Source organism: Cervus canadensis, chromosome 5 (assembly GCF_019320065.1).
Source record: "Cervus canadensis isolate Bull #8, Minnesota chromosome 5, ASM1932006v1, whole genome shotgun sequence".
Lineage (NCBI taxonomy): Eukaryota > Metazoa > Chordata > Mammalia > Artiodactyla > Cervidae > Cervus > Cervus canadensis.
The window spans coordinates 87,790,720-87,816,447 of NC_057390.1; the positions used below are offsets into that span (position 1 = coordinate 87,790,720).

Sequence of the window (25,728 nt, forward strand, 5' to 3'; positions counted from 1 at the left end):
GGGGGCGGGTGGTAGTAGCGGGGTAGATTAGCCAAACAGGTGCGCCCCCGCCCCTCCCCTCCCCGCCTCCACTGGGTCCAGGCCTGGCGGGCGGAGCTGCGGGTGGCGGGGCCTGCGATTGGCGGGGCTGGGCCGGCCGAGTGGCCGGGGGAGCCCGGGAGTCAGAGCACCGCGGTGCAGGCGGAGGCGCGGGGCCGGCCGGAGCGCGCTACCGCGGGGCCCGCCGCTTGCCTGGCCGGCTCCGCTCCTCTCGGCCTGGCGGACGCTACGGAAACTTTCCTGGGCTCCAAGACCCCGCGACCTCGCCACCTCGCGACTCCACTCTGCGCTGCTCGGGCTCCGGTGCCTTTGGGATGGCGGAGCCCAGAGCCCAGGCCGGCGAGTAGAGGTAAGAGCTAGGCACCCCCGAGTCGGTATGAGGGGGGTTTCCGGGGGCCTAGAGGGATCGGGGCTTGGAAGGGATCCGGGGACCCTGATAGGAAGTGTGGTGGTGCCTGACTGAGGAGTGGGCTGCGGCTTTGCTTTTCCTACCCCTCTTCTACGCTACAGCCCCCTATGCCGCGAGGACATTTGCGTGGTGCAAAGGTCTTTATAAACTTTTCGTGCGCCTGCCTAGACCGCTGGGTCCCTGGGAGAGTACGGCGCGGTGTTAACAAGGGGTGTTGCAAGAAAAGCACCCCAGCTGGAGGGGGTTGACTGGCGGGTTTCTGCAGCCTCCCAACCCCAACGCTTCCAAGTGGTCGCCCCAAACCTCGGCCCTTCTTCAGTTCCCCTCTGGAGACTGATGACTGGGCAGCCTCTTCTCTCTGCCCAGAGCCAGGCATCCCGGGGCACCCAAGTTTGGGGTGTTGTTTTGTTCAACCAGTAGCCACTCCTCAGTTTTCGGGGGGCGGGGGCGGAGTTATTGAAGTGAGATTTCTTTTCTGTTTCCTGGGCTGCCCTGGAACACCACCCTCCAGAAAACATCTTGAGCAAGCAGAGTGGGAACAGGGACCAAAGCCATCTAGGATCCAGTCCCCAGCCTGGTGGGAATCACTGTGGGCTTTTCTGGTTTCTGAATGGTCCGTTCTCTCCAGGTGTCACGCTGTCTGGCTTGAGTCATATGGATACTGAGCTTCTCCTCTCCTGCCCTCTTCTTCTATGTAAGGGAGAAATTAATTTTGATTTGAATTTAATTTTGACTGAGGATGACTAGGTAGGTTGCTTGTCATCTATGAGGGTCATCCTTTTTAATGATCATCATTATTGCTTTTCAATGTCAAAGCCAAATGCCTTTCTATTTTCTTGACCTGAGATGGTCCACTTCAGTGTTAAAAAAACATACCAAACACAAGCTTTGGAGCCCAGAGAACCTGGGTTCAGACCCCAGCCTGGCCATTCATCCACTGTGTGTCTTTGGGCCGGCTTCCTAACCTCTCTGAGCTCAAAGTTTCCACTCCTGGAGGGTATGGTGAGGCTTTTGTGAGGTTAGGCATGGAAGGCATCTGACTTAAAGGACAAGAGCTTTGGATTGCCAGTCTGCGTCCTGGAACTTGGGCCTTCTTGCTGCCAGAGTGACCCAGATCCTTTGTGACTCAGTTTCCTCTTCTCTCAAAAGTCAGTGTGGACTGCTTTCTCACACGCTCTTAACTAGTCCTTTTGAGAAAAGTACACAGATGCGTATACCACCCCCCCAAAGCATATGATTTCAGTGGGTTTGTAGGCCTCAGATTTAAGACAGCCCCATCCATCCCCATCCTTGTCATGAATTATTTGGAAGATATAAGGCCTTCTGTCTATCACGATCTCCTCCCACCCCTCTTGAATGCTTGGTAATGGCTGTAAATATCAGGGAAGCAAATGCACTAATTAACCAGCACGTGGGGAGAGGGGTTGACGTGCAGAATCTGGCCAAAGTCACCTTCAAGATCATCCACCCGCTCCATCCCCATTCTGCTTTCTCCAAGCTGCATCTCCACCTGGTGAGCATCTAGTCTTTTTTGCTGGACTCCTTGAGTGGCAGCCCACCAGGCAGCTGGTTTCATGATTGGGCAACTCCAGTCTGTTCAGAAATTCTTCCTGTTTGGAGTAGAAGTCTGTGTCCCTGTTACTTCTACCCACTGGTTCTAGTACAAGCCTTCAGGCATCTCTTATTGGCTCAATTATTCACTGTGGTCCCCTGGTGTCTGCATTCTGTTCCTTCCCGGAGGCGTTCAACACACCGAACTGAATCTGGCAATGATCATAACACCATTTATTGAGTGTTTGTTATATGCTGGACCCAGTACTGAGCATTTTACACGTACTATTTCCATATAAGACAGCCCCATGAGGTGGATTCTTTTCTTATCCTCATTTTGCAAATGAAGAAACACAATTAGAGAGGTTAAGAGATCCACCCAAGGTCACACAACCTGTAAGGAGCTGGGCTACAGCCCAAAGCCAGCATCTGCCTTTAGAACCTGTGCCTCCACTGCTACTTCTGTCCTGTGCTGCCTGTGGGCCCACGAACGTGTGTGTGTGTGTGTGTGTGTGTGTGTCTCAGCCTGTGGTGTTTGCTGGCAGTGCTTTTATCCCGCTCACCTGCTTGTTGTTGTTCTTTAGTCGCTAAGTCCTGTCTGACTCTTTGCGACCCCATGGACTGCAGCACGCCAGGCTTCCCGGTCCTTCACCATCTCCCGGAGTTTGCTCTAACTCATACCCATTGAGTTGGTGATGCCATCCAACCATCTCGTCCTCTGTTGTCCCCTTCCCCTCCTACCCTCAATCTTTCCCAGCATCAGGGTCTTTTCCAATGAGTCAGCTCTTCGAGTCAGGTGGCCAAAGTATTGGAACTTCAGCCTCAGCATCAGACCTTCAAATGAATATTCAGAGTTTATTTCCTTTAGAATTGACTGGTTTGATCTCCTAGCGTCTTTTAACTCACCTGGGGTCCCTGTTAAAAATGCAGATCCGTCACCTCTGCTCCAGACCCAGGAATCTGCACTTTTTAAAATTCCCCAGACCATTCTTGAACACACCACAGTTTGAGAACCACAGCCCTGAGGTATACTTAGGGAGAGAATGTGGGGTATGGGTTCCAAGAGATCTGAATTCAAGGCTTCTTTTAAAAATTAATTATTTATTTGTTTGTCTGCACTGGGTCTTAGTTGAGGCACGTGGGATCTTCGATCATTGTGGTGGGATGCAAGTTTTCTTCAGTTGCATCATGGGAAATCTGGTTCCCTGACCAGAGATCCAACCCTGGCCCCCTGCATTGGGATCATGGAGTCTTAGCCATTTGACCACCAAGGAAGTCTCCTTAATTCAAGTCTTGGCTTCACTCCCCTGAGCTGGTTACTTTCCCTTCCTGGGACATGATGTTACACCCACTGGGGTGGGGAGTGGGGAGGATGACTGCTCTCTGTGATGGGCTGTGGAAGTCTCCTGTGTGGATGTCACACATTATGGGGCAGGCTCTCAGAGGACAGAAGTACCCTGAAAAGGCCTCTCCCGAGACAGTGGATATGCATGGCCACGTGCCTTTGGCTCCTAGGAGGCCCTGAGTGCCATTCCCAACCCCACTGCCACCCCCATCCCTCCAGACATTGAGCCTCTGCTTTCTAGAAGGATTGGGAGATGTTGGATGAAGCCTAGGTGCACAAATTTCTCAGCCTGGGAGGTGGGGACCTCGGACAGGTGGGTAGGACTCGCTCCACACACACCCCCTTCCTCTTCCACGGCCCCACGATGGCCTCTGATCTCCTCTGATAGAGGAGGTTCTGTTCTCTAACTTCTGGAGGAGGGGAGTTGGTGGGGGGGGCGCCATATGTACATTGGAGTTTTTTTAATTATTATTTTAATAAAAAATTCTTTGGCCACACCCTGTGGTATGTGAAACATTAGTTCCCAGACCAGGGATTGAACTTCCACCTCCTGCTTTGGAAGGCAGAGTCTTAACCACTGGGCCACTGGGAAAGCCCTACATTGGGGTTTTAAATTCACTGGAGAGCCATCCTTTCCCCTGGAGGGCTACTCTGCTGGTCCGTGGGCAGGTCTGGGGAAACAGCTGACCTGCTGCTGACTGGCCAGGGCTGGGGCCAGGAGGTGTGAGGGGTAAAGCAACCGCCTGCCTGGGCCTTGGCCGAGTCCCTCTCCCAGTCTCCTAGCTCTGCTGGACACAGAGCCCTTGTTCCGCTTGATCCTTTTTGATCTCCTGAAAACACTGAATTAGTAAACACGAATTTTATGGACGAGGTCATTGGACCCCAGGAAGCTGCAGTGACGGGTCCAAAGCTCTCCTGTCTGTGTGTGGGGGCGGAGGTGGTAAGGTCAGAACTTGAACCCAGGCTACTTGACGATAGCACAGGTGTTTTCTGCACTGTATCCCATGCCTCATTATTTTCTGCCCCACCTGTTTGGGGCTTTGATGCCAGAGTCTTTGACTGGGCCACCACAGGGCTGTGTGATCCTGGGCAGGGCTGGTCATCCCTTAAAACTTTGGTTTCCTTGTCTGTAATGGGTGGGTGGGGGTGTGTTTAGCCCAACCTTGACATTCACAGGTTACACTTTTTTCCTGCGTTTCTGGGGGCAGACTTGGGGTTCATGATGGGCGCAGGGCGTGGGTGAGTTGTTGGGTGGGGTTGGAGGGCAGAGTGCTGCACTGGGCTTGTTATGAAACCAGTCAAAAGGGCTTTTGTGGGCTCAGTGTCCAGGGCCTTCAGGGAGCGGGGCTGGGAGTGGGGCAGCAGGAAGATGCCCAGGGATGGGTGAGGTGGCTGACTCTGAACAGTGCAGGAGGGTGATGGTGGGAATGACTGGGCGTTGTGGATGGGGGCTGAGGGGGAGCACGGGGCTCTGAGATTGATCCAGCAGCATCCCTCTCTCAGCCCAGGACAACCTTGGCTGAGAGACCAAGAGAAGATCATAGTCTCTCTCTCTCTTTTTTTGGCTGTGACACAAGGTATATGGGATCTTAGTTCCCCAACCATGGATCGAACCCATGCCCCCTGCATTGGAAACGCAGAGTCTTAACCACTGGGCCACTAGGGAAGTCCCTGAGAACATCATAGTCTCTTATCCTCCACTTGAGCCACTACCGTCTCTCCATGGGGCATCCCCAGCCTTCCCTTGAGTCCAGCCCCTCTCAGCTGGAGTCTGTGTTGGGACTGAGGGGTTTCCAATTGCCTGCTTTCCATGCCCAGGGCCAGCCCCCCACTTTCTGGCTTCCTAAAGCAGGCCCTTGTCAACTGCAGTCTCTGCCAGCCTCCTGCTCTCAGCTTCTCCTCCATCGTGCATCTCCTTCCCTTCCTGGGGGTGGTTCCCTGTCCCCCACCCACGAGATCAAACCCGTAACTCCCTGGCCTGGCCATCAAGGCTCCACGCCCACCCCAGCTTCCCTCCCTGCCTCTTCTCCCTCTGTTCTTCAAGCTGTCTGCTTCCCGGTCTCCGTCTGTGGCTCCTGTATGGTCTTCTCTTTCGGCCACTGCTTCATTGCCCAAATTCTAACTGCCCCTCGAGGTCTGGCACAAATGTCACTTCCACTCGATCTCATCACTAAGGGGTAGCTGTCCCGCTGTGCGGTCCTGGCTTGCAGCTCTTATCAGCTGCCTTGCTTTACACATTGTCATCGGCTTGTCTGTCTCCCGAGATGGCTTCTGAACTTCTTGAGGGCAAGGCCCTCTCTGTCTCTCATCTGGGTGCCCACGGAGTGGGTGGGGCTGGATGAGGGCCTTTCTTGGTCTGGTAAATGCTCATAAAGCCTTGTAGAGTCAGACACTGGCTTGTAACTGGGCTTGGTTTTTATGCTCTTGGCTCAGAGCTTTTGCCTGCATCCTACTCCCTGGGGCGAACAGGTGGGGGTCCTGTCTGTCTGTGCTCTGGGCTAAGCCGGCTCTAGCCGAGAGATGCACAGAGGCTTTTTGGAGAGGCTTTTCTGCCTCCTTTGGCTTGTTCTTGATCTGCTATTTAAGAAAGTCTATTCTGGCTTTGTGGCATCAAAGACAGAGAGGCCCAGAACCAGGCCTGAAAAGGGTACCTTGTCAGCTCCCGCCCCTGCAGGCTGCACTGCAGGTCTCAGAGGAGCATAGCCAAGATGCACCTGATTCTCTGGAACTTAGAAGAGTTTGTCAACGATTTCCAAAGGGCCCGCGAGGTCCTGGGGATTGTGTTGGCGGCCCTGAGACATGGTTCCAGAGGCACCCGGGGATCCCGTGACTCTTCTAGCGCTGCAGAGACTGTCTTTGTGTTGAGCAAGGGTCATTGAGCCAGGAGGGGGGCTCTCCATGATGACGGGTCCCCATTCAGAATGAGGCTTTTTTCCCTTGAAACTCTTGCTTCCTTGCTAGCATCATTTGCAGAGCATGGTCATAGGTGGTGGGAGGTGGGCAAGGTGGACCCGAGGGGAAGAGATTTTGGTCAACACCCACAGAGCCAGGCCACATGACCAGGGAGGAGCTCTGTGTCCCCAGGTAAGAAGTCTCCATCTCCTTGTGGGTCACAGTGGCTATTAAAGACCCATCTTGGAGTAGGGTCCAAGGGATGCTGATGGTGCTGGGGGGAGAGAAGCGAGATTGGTGATGGTTTGGCTTTAGGTTCAGATGCTGCCGAAGTCCCTTGCCTGGTTAGAAGCCGGCAAGGGCCCTTGAAGTCCTGTCGCTCCCAGCGTGCCCTTGTTACTGAGTGTCCTGCTCACTTTTGTTTTCTCCGTTCACTGGTCTCCACCCCGTCCTCTACCCCTGGACCGAGCTATCCTAGCACGGGTGCCTTAGAGCTGACTCTTCTAGGCCGTCCTAGGCCCCACCTCCTCAGAGAGGGTGGGGGTAAATGAATGGGTAAATGAGCCAATTCCCCTCTCAGCAGCTTTGGTGACCCTGACTGTCACCGGCTGGAGAAGATGTGACAACTGAGCCCACCAGGAAACGGCTGTCTGATGGGGGCAGGGGGACCCAGCCAGACATAATGGAAGCTGGCGCTGGCTGGAGTCAGGATCTGGGAGCCTTTCCCGTCCATCAAAGCTGGCGCTGCTTCCGGGAGGAGAGAATTCCCAAAGGCTCCGCCAGGCCCCCTGATAGGGATCTGCTGGGTGTATGTGAGGGATTTGTTTTTCGGTCAGGATGTGGGAAGTTAAAAATAGGCCTCCTAATCCCCTGGGTTCGTGTCAGACTTGAGGCTGTGCAGGGCCCTTTGGCTCCATTATCTCACTCGAGTGGCTTGGCAGCGGCTGACGTGGGTAGAGCTCGCACTGCCCGCTTTATAAGGGAGCACGTGGAGGCATGCGCCTGAGTTCTGCTTGAGGCTGAACCCAGTGTTTGGTGGCAGAACCTAGGTCTGTTCCCTGGCCCCCTAATGCCTGCGTTCTTTAGTCTTGCCAGGAGCCCAGTTGAAGTCTAAAGTGAACAGGCGGCAGGAGGGCAGGGGTTGGTTGAAACGATAGGGATAGGTTATTAAGAGACGCTTCCCTGATGGCCCAACAGTAAAGAATCTGCCTGCCAAGCAGCAGATACAAGTTTGATCCCTGGGTCAGGAAGATCCCCTGGAGAAGGAAATGGCAACCCACTGCAGTATTCTTACCTGGGAAATCCCATGGACAGAGGAGCTTGGCGGGCTGTAGTCCCTGGGATCGCGAAAGAGTCAGACACAACTTAGCGACTAACCAACAACAGCTAAGTGAAGCAGCAAGGAAGGCTCAGGATGGACCAAGGCCCCAGGCGCTGGGGAGCAGCGGGGGATGGCTCAAGGCCCCAGGCGTTGGGGAGCAGGGGGGATGGATCAAGGCCCCAGGCGTTGGGGAGCAGGGGGGGATGGATCAAGGCCCCAGGCGTTGGGGAGCAGGGGGGGATGGATCAAGTGCCCAGGCGTTTGGGGGAGCAGGGGGATGGATCAAGGCCCCAGGCATTGGGGAGCAAGCGGGGGGTGGATCAAGGCCCCAGGCGATGGGGAGCAGGGGGGGGATGGATCTGAAGGCCCCCAGGCGTTTGGGGGCAGGGGGGGATGGATCAAGGCCCCAGGCGTTGGGGAGCAGCGGGGGATGGATCAAGGCTCCAGGCGTTGGGGAGCAGGGGGGGATGGATCAAGGCCCCAGGCGTTGGGGAGCAGGGGGGGATGGATCAAGGCCCCAGGCGTTGGGGAGCAGCGCGGGATGGATCAAGGCCCCAGGCGTTGGGGAGCACTGGGAGGCTATAAGTGCTGAAGCAGGGGTTTGAGGGGAGGTGGGGTAGCGATGAGAGTGAGGCAGAAAAGCACCATCAGGACCCCAGATCGAACCCCTTGCAGGTCATAATAAAGGGTGTGAACCTGATGCTGTAGGCAATGGGGAGCTGTCAGGGATTCCAGAGCACAGCAGTTACCGCTTATTAAAAGCACAGTGCGATGGTATGCCCCTCTGGCTTTGCTACCTGTATCCTTTTATGGTGTTTGGTAGAGCAGATTTGGGGAAGAGGGTTTTTTATTTTTTGGCCACACCTTGTGGCATGCAGGATCTTAGTTCACCTGGCCAGGGATGGAACCCACGCTCCCTGCAGTGGAAGCGTAGAGTCTTAATCACTGGATGACCAGGGAAGTCCCGGTAGAGCAGATTTTTAGTTTGATCCTTCTTTATCCAGAAGACACGCTGCCCCTCCCCAGCTCTCCATCTGGAACCTGGTGCCATAGAGGAGTGGGAACCCCATATTCTGCTGCCTCTGGGATCCAGGGTAAAGTCTGTCTGGGCTTCTTGGCTTCCTCCTGTTTTTAATCTCATTCGCCCGCTTGTCTGCCTGTCTGTCCTCGCCGTGGTGGGAGGAATTAAGGGAGAGGGAGGAGGCGGTGGCTGAAGTTGGCGGAAGGTGCTTCTGTCCTGGCCTGATTCATTGAAACTTTGACAGGCTGGGCGAGTGCCTCCTGGCCCCTGGCAAGCTCTCAGACCACCAGGCTCTCCTTCCACACATTTTAGTGCCTTTTGTCCTCTAACCCATACCTTTATTGGCTCTTTGCTTCTTCCTCGGGTAGAGGGAGACCTTGGTGGGCAGGATGGGAAGCAAACCAGCTCTCTCAGAGCATTGGAAACCCGTCATCCACCCATGAGTTGGGCAGACAGAGGCCTGGGTTTGTTGGGACTTGAATGCAAATCTCCAGCCCTGTCCTGGCTGCATCACTGCCCTGCTTTTCAGAGCCACTCTGCTTCTGGGTTCCAAGCGCAGGGGTTCCCAGCTCTCCATGAATCTTGGTTCTGCAGCCTGGGCTCCTCCCGGGGCTGGGAGCCAGCTGTGCTGAGCCTACGGGTTCCCGGACAGGGCTCTTGGCGTCGGCGTCGGCTGAGTCACACAGATGAGATCACTGCTCACCTCGGGATGGGGGAGGATGCCAAGGTTTGGGAACTTTCACTCTGAGCCACTTGTCGATTTTGTGTGTGTATACATGTAAGAAAAACAAACCTGTGGGTTTGGACTTTGTACCTGGCCCGTGAACTGCACTTTCTGGACTGTGCCATCTCTCAGATTCCAGGAGACTGGATCTGTGTCCAGAGCTTGAACCCAGTGTTAGTGTTTGTTCTGCCCCACCCTGGCTGTATGTGAGGGGCAGCACCTTCGTGGGCTGTAGTAATCATTCCTAGCAGCTCACACTTTCTATGAGTACTTCCTATGAGCCAGGGTCTGGGCTCAAGGCTTTCCAAGTATCAGCCCCTCTGAGTCTCACAAGAGACCCAGGAAGCCCTGTTATTATCTGCATTTTGCAGATGAGAAAACTGAGGCCCAGGGAGGAGAAGTGACTTGCCTAAGCTCACCCTGCTGGGAACGGGAAGAGCTAGAGTTCGAATGAAAGTCTTTTCCACTTCATAGCTTGAGGTGTCAGTCACTGTGCTTCTGTGCCTTCCAGCTGCTAGGCTAATTCCTGTGAAAGCATAAATACAGAGAAATTAGGTGTGAGTAGCAGGCAAGGAGCAGGAAGGGGGTAAATGAATGAGGAGTCCTAGGTTGACATCATCCCCCATATTCCTCTTCCAGCACTGGCCTCAAGCTGTCAGAGATGAAGAACAGAGGAGAGCAGGTATGGCTATATCCAGGCTACAGCACGGAAGGGCACGTTAGAAACCGTGGTCCCACAGATGACCAGTCCTGGGCCTGTCTCTTTTCACCCCCTGTAGCTGTTGGCTTCTTTGATATTGATGTTAATTCCTTTGTCATCATCCTCCAGAAGGTGCCTATAAGGCGAGATGGTTGCTGGGGGGCATTTCCCTTTGAGTGGAATGACTGATGCTATGTTGATTCAGGTTTGGAATAGAGGTCTATTGTTGAATGCTAAATCCTTGGGGCTTAGGGTGGGAGGTGGGGAAAGAGCCAAGCAGCTTGTTCCCACCCCAGAGGGGCCTGGTATTGTGGAGAGGCTAAGGGTAGGGGTTAGTTTAGGGTCCATTAAACAGTCCTGTGTTGGAGTCCTGGCCACTCCACCTACCAGCTGTGTGGCCTTGGACAAAGTTGCCTCACTTCTCTGATCCTTGGTATTCTCATCTGTACATTGGGAATAACAATAATCCCTATCTCCTAGGGTTGTTGTTAGGGTAAAACTAGACTTGGAGCTAGAGAACACAGTACAATGTCTGTACCTTGTAAACACTTAATAAATGCTAGTGTTATTTATTTGTTTATTGTTTTGGCTGCTCTGGGGTCTTCGCTGCTGCGCACGGGCTTTCTCTAGTTGTGGCAAGCGGTGGGCCTCTCTCTAACTGTGATGCCCCGGCTTCTCATTGCGGTGGCTTCTCTTGTTGTGGAGCACGGGCTCTGGGGTGTGTGGATTTCAGTAGTTGCGGTGTGTGGCCTCAGTAGTTGTGGACAGGGGTTTAGCTGTCCCGCAGCACGAAGGGTCTTCCTGGATCAGGAATCGAACCTGTGTCCCCTGCATTGCAAGGAGGATTCTTCATCACCAGACGAGCAGGGAAGCCCAGGACTAGTGTTTTTGCTCTTATCACGATTCATATTAGTATTATTACTGGGGACCTTCTCAGTCACCTTTGTGTTGGTCTTGGGCAACTCTGGCTAATCCCCTTTCCAGAACTTACTGCCTCTGGTCAAGGCAATTCTGAGTATGGAAAAGTCTGATTTAAAATGACTATATGAATTGCTTATTTGTTTTTTCTTTTAAAGGTACAGACTGACAAATTGGCCAAACAAAAAGGTTTTTGAATGTGTGATTTTAAGTGCAATACAGAGATGATTAGAGAAAGGGGATGATGGGGAAAATAATAGCTCTTTAAAGTGCTGAAAGTCTATCTTGCACGGCATTTGCATTACACTCGAGCTTGTTTTTGCTGGTTAAGTCACTGAGGCGAGTGTTTGTCGAAGGGGCTCTGCTGGGTGAGGCGGGTGTGTGTGTGTGAGGGTGTGTGTGTGTGTGCTCGATCATGTCTGACTCCTTGTGACCCCATGGACTGTAGCCCACCAGGCTTCTCTGTCCATGGGATTTCCCAGGCAAGAACACTGGAGTGGGTTGCCATTTCCTTCTCCAGGGGATCTTCCCGACCCAGGGATCAAGCCTGTGTCTCCCGTATCTCTTAGGTCTCCTGCATGTGCAGGTGGATTCTTTTCCACTGGCGCCATCTAGGAAACCCCCGGGGTGGGTGGGGAGATTCAAATCAATGTAAGGTTCAGCTCCTCCCTCCCTCATGAGAGCTTCTTGGTCTGTTCCTAGGGAGAAAGCATGCCCAGTCTTTGGAGAGGCCACAGGTTGGTGTGGGGAGGGTGAGATATTAGAAGGGCTTCTTGGAGGAAGTGGTGCTGGAGGCAGCTGCTCTGGTTTCTGTAAACAGACTTGCAAAATCACTTCCCCCAAGCTTGCCTGGTTCTCTGTGGCAACCCTGCAGCCAGATTAGCTGGGAGGTCCCAGGCCTGGCAGTCAGGACACTTGGGGTGCGAGAAGATGTCCAATCCCCTCTGTTTCCCTGTTTAGACCTGTCCATCCCCAGAGCCCCTTTGTCTTGGGCATGCCTGTGGAGAGGGAGCAGAGGCTTATGCATGAAGATGCGGGTCTAAAATCAGAGCTATATTTGTCACTTCCATTGTGTGCCCTGAGGCAAGCCATTTCACTGCTTGTGCCTCAGTTTCTCCATCTGTCTGACGAGGATAATCGTGACCCTCAGGTAACCAAGTTGTTTTGAGGCATCCGTGAGGTCATGCAGGTAAAGTGCTTATCACAGAGCTGGTGCAGGGTAAGTGCCTGTCATTAAAAGCTGCTGTCTGCCCGCTGTTGTTTTTAGCACAAGACACACCTCTCCACCCTCGCCTCTCCCCTCCACTGAGTTCCTGTTGTTGACATCCTCCTCACCATCTAGCTCAGGGATTTTAAGTATTTATATCCTTGCTGGAATTTCTCTTTGCATTGTCTAGTTAATTACCTAATTGAATGAAGGCAAACAATTTCGCTTCGCTTCCTTTCCTGTGGAAGTGCAGGAAGCGGCCGGTGCCTTCTTTTCTGTGATTGAGACGATTATTGAAGTATTTGATGATGATGGTGACGCCTTTCCCCCCTTGAGAGGTCCTCTCCCTCTTAGAATAGCTTCTTGGCCATGTAAATCAAGCTGTAGCCACGTGCTTGGGAGGCATACATCTTGTTGATGATGTTGATGGGCTTGGCCGCTATTTCTTCGGGTGCCAACATGCTGTTTTGGCACCTTCTTGCCCATTCCCGGAGGGATAGTTGATAAGACAGCTTTTTAAAAATATTCAGAACTAATGACCTATGTACGTATTTGGGGAGGACTGGCTGATGGAGTATGCATCAAAACCAAGGCCGGGGGAGAAGGCGTCCCATGGCAAGGAATCACTGACTCTTCACTTCTGCTGGTGTTGGTGGCGTTGGGTTCTGCCCTGCCCCTAGTGGCTCTGGGGTGGGGAAGTGCAGTGATTAAGGTCATTTTTTGTTTGTTTGTTTTGGCTGTGCCATGCAACTTGCAGGATCTTAGTTCCCCAATCAGAATTTGAACCTGGTCCCCAGCAGGAAACGTGCCAAGTCCTAACCACTGGACCACCAGGGAATTTCCAAGGGCATGTGATCTGAACTTGATGGGCTGGGGGCTTTCAGTCCCTGCCCTGCCACTTGGTAGCTGCCAGAAATGGCACAGCTGCTTAGCTTGTCCTTGGCCCTAAGGTGAGGGTACCATAAATCCCATTTCATAGGAGTTGTAAGAATTGTTCTACCTACAGTGCTGGCACATGTAAGTTCTCATATGAGTAAGCTGGTATATTCAAGGATCTTAAAAAAACTGTACCGTGTTCTTTACCCCAAGGCCCTCCCCATTTGTCTTACCTTGTTCTTCTCCAGATAATCACCAGAACCAGCAGGCCTGGGGCTCCCCCTTCCTCTGGGCTCCTGCCGGGCGGTCCCCTCTATTTAAAATGTCCAGTCCTTGCCCTTCCTTGTTCCTGCAGGACTTACCTCAAGTACTGTGCCTCCATGACATTTCCCTAGAGTTCCCCAACCAGTCCCCCTTAAATGCCCTACTATATCCTTGTTCTGCCTTTTGTCTGCAGCTGGCCATTGGCCCAGGTATGTTCCATGGAAAGGCAGTCTGGAAGATACTTTGTAGAAAAGGAGTTTTGGAAAAGCCTGCATACTTGATGCCCATCCGTGCAGTACCAAGCCACACTAGCAATTTTAAAGGCTCTGAGAAGTTCTACAATGCAGAAACCTGCTGAACTTGGCTTGTCCCAGAATTCTCCGAACCTCTGACCTTAGGATACTTTCTTCTTTTTTTAAAAAAAAATTATTTATTTATTTATTTTTGTCTGTGCTGGGTCTTCGTTGCTGGATGGACTTTTCTCTTGTTGGGAGAGAAGGGGCTCCTCTCTAGTTGCGGTGCACGGGCTTCCTGTTGCGATGGCTTTTCTTGTTGTTGAGCACAGGCTCTAGGGTGCACGGGCTCCAGGAGTTGTGGCTTCTAGGCTCCAGAGCACAGGTTCAATAGTTGTGGTGCACGGGATTAGTTGTTCCATGGCTTCTGGAATCTTCCCAGGTCAGGGATCGAAACTGTGACTTCTGCAGGGGTAGGCGAATTCTTCACCACTGAGCCACCAGGGAAACCCTAGGATACTTTCTTCTCGGAATACCTGTTGACAAAGCTTTGTGACCTCCTTGGGGGATGTGGCCTGTTGTAGACATCTATATCATAGTTTGATGCTATTGCCCCATTTTACAGTCAAGGAAACCAAGTAACTGGTCCCAGGTAACCCCATGTGCCTCTCCCTCACCCCCTGGATCAAGTGGTGAGGTTCTTTATGGGGGTGTTCAAGGCCAGGTGGCAAGGGAGGGCTGACTGTGACCTGCTTTCAAGGGTCTTTTAGCCTTGTTGAAAGGGTGTGATGGACACATGAAATACAGAGAGGTTAACCGCCAAACCTTGCATCCCTGAGCTGCTGTGTAACAGGAGCCCCGGTGCTGTCTGTATCCTGGCCAAGGGAGGATGCGAGAGTCAGATGTCCTCTGGGAACCTAGCAGTGTCCCCAGCGCTGGGACCCCATCACTCAGCCACACCGTCTCCCACTCCAACCACCGGGGATTTCTGGGACTCCTCTGTGCTCTAGTCTCGAGGGGGCACAGTCAAGGAAGGGGAGAGGAGGCAGCAAGGAAGAGAAGAACCTTCTGTTTACCAATGCACACTCCCCCCTTCCTTTCCGGGGGAAAAAATACTCTCTTTTCTAGTCCTCTTTTATTATCAGACGTTCTCAGGGGAGCAATTACCTGACAGGGGGAATTATCTGCTGCCTTTATTCTAGTGCCTGTCTGCTGAAATTCCTCCTTGGAGTAATTGATTTTGGTAATTCAGAGGTGCTGAATATTGTTTTAGGAGAGGGTGCCGGCTCAGAGGCAGGGGGATGCCCACAAAGGCGTGGGCGGCCAGCAGAGAGCCGCTGGTGATGGCTATGATGGGGGTGGGGCAGAGACGACAGATAATGCAGTTCTTGCCTTTGAGTTTGTCCCCGTCTTGTGTTGAAGGTGCGTGGGTTGCACGGGAAGTCGCTTGACTGTGGAAACTGGGGCGGGTTTACTGTAGGAAATGAGCTGAGAGGCAAATGTCAGGTTTGGTCACCCCTCACCGTAGGGGCTTAGTCCTGGGCATTGGCCCCAGCCTGACCCTGACGCTGGCTGTCATCCTGTGGTCTCCCGATGGCCGGGGAGGTAGCGGCGACTCCTAGGAGAAACTTGAAGGAGAGCAGCTGCTGTGAATCGGCCTGACCTTTCCTCTGGGCGGCCCGAGGTGCTGACTCTGGACCCTGGTGCCCAGGGCACAGCTGTCCCCTGGGCGGGGAGGGCAGGTCAGGGCCCCCGCTTCGTGGGGATGCTGAGAAGGGCATGAAGCGAGGACCTCAGTGCTACCTGCTCAGTGGATGAAAAAGCCAAGTGTGGGGACTTCGTCCCGGAAATGGCCCCAGCAAATGCCCAGAAAAGGCTCAATTTCAAATGAGTTGAAATTTGAAATTCTAGCCTGGGCTAGAAGGTTACTCAGGTTTTTCTCACCTGGGGGCTTTGATGAGGGGGTGGTGCTCTGCTTCTCCACTGCAGTGGGCGTCGGGAAAGAGGGTCTCCAGGGAAAATTGGGGCCCTGGCCCCAAAAGAAGAGGGAAGAAGCACAGGCAAAAATAACAATAGGCCCAGAAACACGATGCCCATGTCGTGAATGGAGAGTAAATTCAATGGAGTTTTGTAGACACTTTTTTCCCCTCCAAAGAAGGAATTTACATCAAGGCCCATCATCTCCTATAACAAAACCAAGCAGACCCTGGGCATTGCCAGGGATCTGAAGCCACAGCTTGGCTCAGCTGAAAAGAGCAGCATGATCAGTTAGTGAGAGATGCCTGCCCCTTGCTGGAGAAGGCAGGGGCTGTGTGTGCTCTGACGGCCTGTGTGCCATCCCTCATCGGGTCTGAGCTTTGGTGTTACAGATGTTTTTAAGGTTTGAGAACAGCTGGGCTGAAACTAAATCATGTTGAAAGACTCCCTCAAACTTTAAAGGTCCAAATACCAGTCCTTGGAGCCCTTTCTGGCCGGATATAATGCTATCTTACAGAGCCAACATATAAATTACCATGTGATGGGAGGAGATGAAGGGTGATTATGGGAAGGTGTGGCTCCTGACACTCCGAGGCTCCAGGGGGGCCTTCTTATCCTTTGACCATGACAGTAGTGAGCTGCAAGCTTCTGCCTAGAAGGACACATATTTATTGACTGCCTACCTTGTGCCAGACACTGATTTAGTTTGAGTGCCTACTGTTTACTAGCTTGAGAACTGGTGTGATTTCAGGAGCTCTTCTAAACCAGCTCTCGTGCCTGAAATTCCACCATTAGAGATTGATTTCTTTGGGTTAAACATTGCCCCTTCTAGCCATCTATGGGGTTGCACAGAGTCGGACACGACTGAAGTGACTTAGCAGCAGCAACAGCTTAGGTGTTAGCTACTAAGGGGATGCTGAGTGGGGAATCTCATTTTCTCTAAGCCCTCTCTGGGCTGGAAGTTATTATTTGGAAATGTGGAGATAGAGAAGGTAAACAGGGAACCAGGACATGACTTTGGGCTGGTGGTGGAAGTCAAGATTTGCACGTCATTTGTCACTGTGCCTACCCCACCCTGAGTGCTAAACTTAGCAACAGTCAAAAATTTAAGTCATCAAATCGTTTTTAGTGGCCATTGTTTTCCAAGTTTGGATCCTAAGGGCAGAATGAGAACTAAAGGTCCTTCCCGCCTCTGGTCCCTTCTGCCGACTTCCAGATCCTTCCGCTCAGATGGGCCGCTCCTACTGTGGCTGCCCTGGCCAGCTGCTAGAGGAAGTTGCTGGAACCGCCCTCCCACTCTTCCCAGCTGGAAGAACCATTGTCTGCCCCGCCCTGGTCACCTTCTGGCCCCTAGGGACCCCTTCCCCAATGACAATATCCACCACTGACCAGTCAGCAAACGTTGACCCTCCTCCGACCCCACCGTTGTTGTTTTAGTCGCTAAGTTGTGTCCAGCTCTCTGTGACCTTGTGGACTATAGCCCGCCAAGTTCCTCTGTCCATGGAATTTACCAGGCAAGAATTTTGGAGTGGGTTGCCATTTCTTTCTCCAAGGGATCTTCCCTACCCAAGGCTAGAACCTGAGTCTCCTGCATCTCCTGCATTGGCAGGCAGATTCTTTACTACTGAGTCACCTGGAAAACACCCTCCACCCCAGACCCCAACCCCATACTGTGGCTTAAGTAACTGTGGGCTCTGGAGTCTGGCTGGGTTTAAGACCAGCTGGGTGACTATACAGACTTTGTGGTAAAATGGGATAACAGGGATAACAGTACTAACCCCAGAGGATTTATGGAGGTGCCATTGAGATAGATGATCACATCCCTACTTCAAGACCAGGCATGCATGTAAAAGAAACCCGTTACGTGGGGTCTTTGACGATCATAATATTATTAGTGCTTGGGGCCTCAGACAGCCTTCCCGGGATGGGCACCAGCCTCTGGCTGCCATCCTAGACATGCACCTCCTGGCCCTTCTGACCCTTAGAAGGTCCTACCCTGGATACCTCCTCTTCTCACCTACCAGCTGTCAACTTGGAAGCCCCGTTTATGACCACAGTGTCCACTACCCCTGAACCTGGACTACTTCCATCCCTGATAGTAAGTTTCTTGCTCTAATCCTCCCCGAGTTTTAGGGGAGGGGCTCCTCCCTGAGTTCCAGATGCAGAAGTGATTTTTACCAGATGCTCTAGAGGTGCATCAATTTGTCTAGCAAGGAAGTCCTTTCCTTTCCACTAAAACCACTTCCTCCCACTCTCACCAGCCCTCCCCCACCCCGACTTCCCCCTTTCAGGTGAAGACTGTGCCGACCAGCAGCCCTGAAGCCAGGGAAGCCTTGCCTGGTGTTTCACCTCCTTTCCCTCATTCTTCCTTCGTGATAGACCAGTCGTTCCCTTGGTTCCAGGTTCTTACCTCCATCCCCGCCCGTACTGTCCACTAGGGGATACGCTGGCCACAGCCTCCCGCTGCCCAGCCTTCCCTGCGTCCTGCCTCTAGGGCACCTTTCTACACCTTGATCTGATGGAGCCGCTCCCTCCGTGCCAGGGGCCTGTGCTTCCCATCTGTCTGCTTGGAGGTGATATTTCCACTTCTCAGGGCCGGGGCTGCTGGTGGATTGAGCAATGGTGTGGGTTGAAAGCAAAACAGAGATGGACAAACTAATAATTAACAGATGTCAATTGTGAATAGCTTAAAAATACCACCAGCGCCCCACCCCCCTCCTCTGGCGAGGGAGGAGAAGCACACTGTTGCTTGGCCCCTTGGGAGCGATTGATTCCCAGCCAGCTTGGGACAGGTTTGGCGGAGAAAGTGACAGGTACTGTGGAGTGTGTGGGGGGAGGAGAGGGCGGGGTGAGTGCCATTGCCAAGGCCCCTGGGCTTTGACTTACTGTGATTCCCAGGGCTTTTCTTGGGGTGAAGAACGTGGCTGCTGAATTAAAGAGGAAGATCAGGAGAAGGGGATGACTGACAGAGGATGAGGTGGTTGGATGGCATCACTGATTTGATGGACATGAGTTTGAGGAAGCCCTGGGAGTTGGTGATGGACAGGGAAGTCTGGCATGCTGCAGTCCATGGGGTTGCAAAGAGTCAGACATGACTGAGCAACTGAACTGAACTAAGAGACTGGTGGTCCAGTGATGAGGACTGCGTACTTCCACTTTGGGGAGTGCAGCTTCATCCCTGGTTAGGGAACTAAGATCCTGCATGCCGAAAGGTGTGCCAAAGGGAAAAAAAGAGCAAGATCAGAGAGGTAGTTAGGGAGAACCTTGAATCTGTCCAGAGTCGCGGCTCCCCGGTTTGATCAGATCCAGGCTGCCGTCCTCTCTCCTGGCTGATGCTTCTCGCTGGACTCACTCCTGTTTGCTCTCCTGCGGTCTCATCTTTACTCGGTAACCAGGGTGCGTGCACTTTTCTAACTTAAGGTAGACTGGTTCAAGTTGCTTTCACCTCCCACTGCAGTCGGAGCCACGTGTAACCTGACCTTGGCTCCCAGGTCTTGCTGACCTGTCCCGGCTCACCTCCCCTTCCCCGTCTTCCTCACTGCTCTTCAGCCACACCGGCCTTCCCTTCGGTTTTGTCCACCTCCGGTCCCCTCTCCTCCTTGGAAGGTGCCACTTCAGCGCTCACCGGAAATGACCCTCCTCCGGAACCATGTGTCTCATCGAGGGTGACCCCTCCCTCACTCGTTAGCCTCTGCCTCAATACCTGTTATTTCCTCTCTTGCAGACATCACAGTCTTAACTGACATGTGTGTATACCCATGCCTGCCTGTGTGTATTTATAGTTTCTTAATGCTTGTTTTTGAGTGTTTCCCAGGACAGAAAGCCCAAGAAGACAGGCTCTCTGACTTTTCATCATTAGTACCTGGCAGTTTCTGGTACATAGTAAGTGAAAGTCGCTCAGTCGTATCTGACTCTTTGCGACCCCATGGACGATACAGTCCATGGAATTCTCCAGGCCAGAATACTGCAGTGGGTAGCCATTTCCTTCTCCAGGGGATCTTCCCAACCTGGGGATTGAACCCCAGTCTCCTGCACTGCATGTGGATTCTTTACTATCTGAGCTACCAGAGAAGCCACCGGCACATAGTAGGTCCTCAGTAAATATTTGTCAGGTGAATGCATGATGGGTAAATGGAGACCTCAAGAGAGGCAGACTGTTGCCTAGGGTGACCAGTTGTCTCGATTTGTCCAGGAATGGCAGGGAAGGGGTTCCTGGGACTTGGGATTTTCAGTTTTAAAACCAAGACAGTTGCAGGGAAATGGAGATGAGCTGACACCCTGGCCCTGCCCAAGTGCCCATCCCTGGAGGACTGTGATTTTTGAGGTCCACATGCTTTTTAATGCTCATAGTCTTTAGAAGGAGACCAGGGCAGATGCATTCCTCAGGATGGTGAATGGAAGCCTGGGGGTGTGCACAGGGGCTGCTGGGCAGGTGGGCCACCACTCCCCACCTGGCTGCTTCAGGCCTCATCTGAGCCTCGTGCCATTCCTGTTTAGCTCGTGGACAGCTCCTCTCACCCCGTCTTGGCAGATGAGGTTGACTTGACATTCCCAAGGTCAGCTGCAGGTGGCCAGGCCGGGGGCCCTCTGTAACAGCAGGGCTGGATCCCACATGTGTTAGTTTGCTAGGGCTGCCAGAAAAAATACCACTGACAGCGTGGCCTAAAGAACAGAAATTTGTTTTCTCATAGATCTGGAGGCTAGGAGTCCACGATCAAGGTGTGGGCAGGCTTTGTTTCTCCTGAGGCCTCTTTCCTTGGCTTGCAGGTGGCTGCCCTCTTGCTGTCTCTTCACCTGGTTGTTCTCTGCACTTGGGCTCCTGGGGTCCAGGAGCTTCCTCTTAGAAGGACACCAGTCAGACTGGACTAGGCCCCACCTAGATGGCCTCATTTCAGCTTAGTCACCTTTGAAAAAAATCCTCATTTCCAAATACAGTTACATTCCGAGATACTGGGGGTTAGGACTTCACATGTGAATTTTAGGGGAACACGTATTAGCCCATAAGATCACCCTCGGCCTGAGCGACCCTTCTCAAATACGATCTCAAGGCGGGTGGTGTCAGGCCAGAGGAGCTTCACCCAGGACAAGAGCCTTCCTCTTCCTGGGGACTGGAGGAGCCCAAGGGTGGGTTTTCCGCTTTAAGGTTCTGCATTTTCTTCACTTCTGCACTGTTTCTTTCCATTTCTTCCACGTTTGCATCTTCTCTCAAGAGAGAAACCACCCACGATTCCCTCACCTGTTTGGGGCCAAAGCCCCATTTTTCTCTGGACTGCAGTTCCAGATCCCGGTCTCAAAGTTTGGCTGGGGGGTGGGGGTGTTCCCTTCTGGTACAGCCAGCCTCCTGCTTACCTCAGCGTCTCCTCCTTCTTGGATCAGCTCTGCCAGGCTGAGTGGGCTCCCTGCCCCTGTGCCCCAGCCCCAGCTAGCCTGCCCGGAGAAAGAGTCTTGTCCCTGGCGGCCCCAGGACTCGGTCACAACATGACACACACAGGGTTTGAGGACACGCAAAAGGAAGGTGTGTGAGGAGTGGGCTGGTGTGGCTGCCGAGGGCGCTGGAATAGACTGTCTACAGCCAAAACTATACTGCGTACTAGGTGACCTTAGACAAGTCAGGGCACTTCTCTGAGCCCTGGTTTACTCATCTGTAAAATGGAGAGGTAATAAAGTTGTTGAGAAAGTGAAGTGACAGGAACGCATTTGAAGGGTTTCATATGGTTGTGAGAATTGGGCTGTAAAGAAAGCTGAGCACCGAAGAATTGATGCTTTTGAACCATGGTGTTGGAGAAGACTCTTGAGAGTCCCTTGGACTGCAAGGAGATCCAACCAGTCCATCCTAAAGGAGATCAGTCCTGGGTGTTCATTGGAAAGACTGATATTGAGGCTGAAACTCCAATGCTTTGGCCACCTGATGCGAAGAGCTGACCCTGATGCTGGGAAAGATTGAGGGCAGGCGGAGAAGGGGACGACAGAGGATGAGATGGTTGGATGGCATCACCGACTCAATGGAGATGAGTTTGGGTAGACTCCGGGAGTTGGTGATGGACAGGGAGGCCTGGCGTGCTGCAGTCCATGGGGTCGCAGAGAGTTGGACGCGACTGAGCGACTGAATGGAACTGATGTGGTGCCGGGCGTGTCCTAAGTGCTCTGGGCATGTTAATTTCTGTTATGTGGGGACCTAGCGGTTGGGTGAAGAGTGCACCTCTGTAACAGGCCTTCCCGGGCAGCTCTGAGGCTATCATTTCCTGCTCCATCAAGGGCATGGTTTGGGGCTGGGGGAAGAGGTTGGGGGGGTCCCGACTTTGCCACCCATCCCCTCTGTGATGGGTCTGTGTCCCTCACCTCCTCTAGGCTTAACTGTCCCTGATGGTCACGATCAGAATGAGCCCTTACAGGCTATGGGACCTTTCTCAGATCCCCAGACCTCTCCCTCATGACAGCCCAGCATCCACACAATGCCCTGGGAGGCAGGTACTTTTATTATTTTGCAGAGGAGAAAGCAGAAGCTCAGAGAGGTAAAGTCATTTGCTCCAGGTCACGCAGCTGGTGGCTATAGAGCCAACTGGGCAGCCTTCAGAATGGCTGGTCTCTGAGTCCGCTTGGTGGTGAGGCTGTTTGGGCTGCTGGGATGGCAGGATCTAGGAGGGTTGTTTTGTTTTGTTTTGTTTCCTTTTTTCTTCTTTTTTAATTGTGACTGCTCCGAATTCTGACCTGTTGCTCCCTGAGGCCACTCGAGGCAGGCGGACTGGGCTGAGTTTGGCCTATTTGCTGTGACCTGTATGGTGATTGTTTTAAAATGTGAGTTAATCGCTTACATGTCAGGAGGTTTTTACACTAAAATCTGGTAGCTGTTCTGGATCAGCTCTTCTGGCCATTGTACACCTGCTTTCTGGCAGCCCTGCTGTGGGCTGGGGCACGAATGCTCCTCTGGCCAGGCCAGCCTGCCTACCTCATTCTCCTCCTTCCCTGGCTCCCACTCACATTAGCCCTCGAGATTCCTGAGCTGGGTGAGCTAGAGGGCTGAGCAGGCACCCGGAATGTGGGCCCCGGCAGTCCTCCAGGGAGCTTCCTACTGCTCAGGGAAGGTAGAGTCATAATTCAAGGCGAAATGAGTGGCCTGGAGAATTGTCCAGAGAGTGCTCGGGGCTTTTAGAGATGTGTCCAGTAGGGCACATGCTTACTGAACTCTGCCAGGCACTGGCCAATGCTGGAGGCTACAGTGAGATGTTGGGGACACAGACTGTTCTGGGAGACTCTGCGTCCCAGGGCGTGAAGGTGCCTAGAATAGGCTTTCACAGAGGATGGTGTTTGAACTGACATGATGAAAGTGTAGTGGCATTCTAGGCAGAGAAAGTAGCAGGAATCAGAGTCCAGAGCTGGGGCCTCAACAGGGCTCCACGGTCTGAGCTTTAATTGTCTAGGTCCACCTTCCAGCCCCTCCCTGTGTGGGTGCCAGGCTGGAGCTTAGGACTTGCCCAAGAATGATGAAGGCGCAGGTAGATTCAACCAGGAGCAGTACTGACTGGGGAGGGCATAGTTCTGTGTCTTTTCAAATGTCTGAAGGCTTTTAATCTCGAATTCCCTTTTTAAAAGTGACTGTATTTTTTAGAGCAGTCTTAAGTTCACAGCAAAATTGAGCGGGAAGTACAGAGAGTTCTGTGTTCTCTGCTCCCCACATGCACAGGCTCCTCCACGATCAACATCCTGCACCAGGATCTGGGTTTTTTTCCCCCAATATATAAGAATAGCTTATTCCATGATTTAAAATGAAATCATTCCAGAAGGGCATAAAGTGAAAACTAAACCTCTCCCCTTGCTTGCCCCAGACTCAAACACACACACACTCACCAAAGTAACCACTGTTTATTTTTGGACGAATATGCAGAAATCTGTTTCCATGCTTCCATGGACCTATTAGGGTCATCCCACGTGTCCTGCACCTCACCCCGCAGTGCCTCCTGTCAGCACTTGCATCTCTACCTCCTGCTGCAAGAGGGTACTACAGGCTTCCATCTTCAGAGGGGACCGTCTTTTATTCAGCCAGGCCCCCAGTGATAGACATGGCTGTGGTTTTCAGTTTTTTTTTTCTGCTGCAAACAAGGGTACAGAAACATCCTTGTTCATCTGCTCTTCCACGCTTGTGAGAGTTTATCTGAGGGATGGGATGGAGAAAGAGATTACATGAATTTAAAGTGGACATTTTTATGGATTTTAGTTTTTGATACACTTTGCCAAGGTGCCCTCCACAGAGGTTGGGATCATTTACACTCCTGCTTATAACGGGTGAGAGATGATGTGGTCATGAGCTTTGGCATCAGGAATGGAGCTAGGGTAGAGTCTGGATGGGCTTTGGGGGCAGGACCTGGCTGGAAGTTGCAGGGGACACTCAGGAGGTCTTTACAGTGTGTTTTTCTTACTACTCTTTGGAGCTTTCATTTATATGTATGTATCCATGGAAAAGCTGTGAGTCTGTTTAACAGTTAAAAAAATCATCTATCATTCTGCAAATTGCTTTTTTTTTTTTTTTTTTTTACTAAGATGTTTTGGAAAGGTTTCCTAGTTAGGACACGAACCTCTACCTCACTCTTTCTATGTGCTTCATGGAATATTCTGCATTTCAGGGTGAGATGGTTGATTTAGGCCCCCTCCTCAGATGTCTGAGTCTCCCTGGGGTGTTGCAGGGAGCATCCTTTGTGGACCTCATCAGGCCCAGGTGCCAGCATCGCTTCTGTCTAGAGAAAGTGGTTGTTGTTGGGAACGGCACTACTGTTTTTCCCCACTGTGAGCTCAGAGTGAAAGTCTTGGTTCTGCCTTGGCCTTGAACTTGGGTCTGGCCCTTCTCTGTGTTCTTCTGGAGCAATGTGTGAGTCCAGGGCATCTGCTGACTTAGTTCCTTTGGTGTAGGGCTCCCCTCTGCTCTGGAAGTTGCTGCAATGCCAGTTCCTATCTCCCTAGCCATCCTGCTTGACTGATCCCTCACCCATTTTGGTGATCTCGGGGCAGCCGCCGCTGCCTGTGGGTAAACAGACCTGTTTCTGATGGGAGATGGGCAGGAACATCAAGCCAGGAGCTCACTTATCCATCTGCCAGTGTGACTTTCCTCATCTTTCCTCTGGGAAGAGCCCTTGTGGTGTGTCTGGTTCTGGCCGAAAGCTTGGTGGTGGAGGTGATGAGGGAAAAGACTTGTTCAGCCCCTACCTATGGGCTGTGCTAGTCGCCATCCCCGGCAGTTTCTGCTAAGGGCTCAGTGGCTCTGGACGGCTTCTGGCCCTGCAGTTAGGGAAGGCTTCCTGGAGGAGGTGGTATTGGGGCCAGTAGGACTTGGAGATGAGTCTCCGGTCTCTGAGGGAGCCCCTGGGCAGGACAGAAAGGGCAGGTGGAGGGGCATGTGGAGGGGCCTGACAAAACTCCTTTGGAGACATTCTTTAGAGAGAATGAGGGGATCCTTCAGAGGCTGGAGAGCTGATAAAGGGGGATTTGGAGATAGACAGACTAGAGCTCAAACTCTGGCTCTGTCATATGCTGCCTGTGCAGTCACTGAATCTCTCTGAGCCTTAGTTATCTTGTCTGTGAAATGGGATAATAGTGCCCCATTCACAGGCTGGCTTTAGGGTTGTCTGAGCTCTTGCCTGGGCAGTGCTTGGCAGAGACCCTCACAGGGTAACTGGTATAGAGTCTCATGCAAGTGAATCAATCACCTGGGTACGGGGTGATGACCAGAGTTGGCAGTGGGGTCTGGCTGAGGCCAGAGACTTCCCGAGTGGAGACCATAGGACTTGGTGATGGACTTGTGCTGACACAGGTGACAGAAGGGACAGAGTTGACCCCCTTTGCTTCTCGGGTCTCTCCCCACAGGGGGAACACTGTTCGGGGGCCCTGTCTGCAAAAAGCAACCCACTCATGAGTCTTTGCGGGCAGGACCGAGGCTAAAAGGTGACCCTGGGGATCCCAGGAGGAGGAGAGGTTGATGGAGGGAGGTGAGGGTTGACAGCGGCCCCCAGGCTTGACGCTGCACTCAGAAAACACAGCCAGAGATGATCTCTGAGCAGCCTTTGGGCGCGTCGTCATGGCGCCCTTTCTTCCCGGGTAATTAATGGTGCTTTCATCCTTACCAAGAGGGCAGTGGTGGGTACAGCAGGGTGGCTGGGCAGGCGCCGAGCAGACAATCTGAGCCCACTCCAGCCGCCTTTGGCGATTTATCGCCTGTCAGCCCTGCTCTTTGGGGACATAAAACAAGTTCCCTGGGAGGCGGCC

General features: G+C 52.7%; 1 protein-coding gene across 3 annotated transcripts in view; it reads left to right on the forward strand.

Annotated features, from left to right (window-relative positions):
* Window positions 1–25,728, forward strand: part of LOC122442108 (DAB2 interacting protein) — a 212,940-nt gene that overhangs the window by 29,568 nt on the left and 157,644 nt on the right. Inside the window, exon 1 of one of the 3 annotated variants that reach the window (XM_043469448.1) lies at window positions 181–388. The exons of the other annotated variants lie outside the window; for them this stretch is intronic. The gene's annotated coding sequence lies outside the window, so the exon portion shown is untranslated. Of the gene's footprint in view, window positions 1–180; window positions 389–25,728 lie in introns of those variants that run through there. 3 annotated transcript variants of the gene reach the window in all.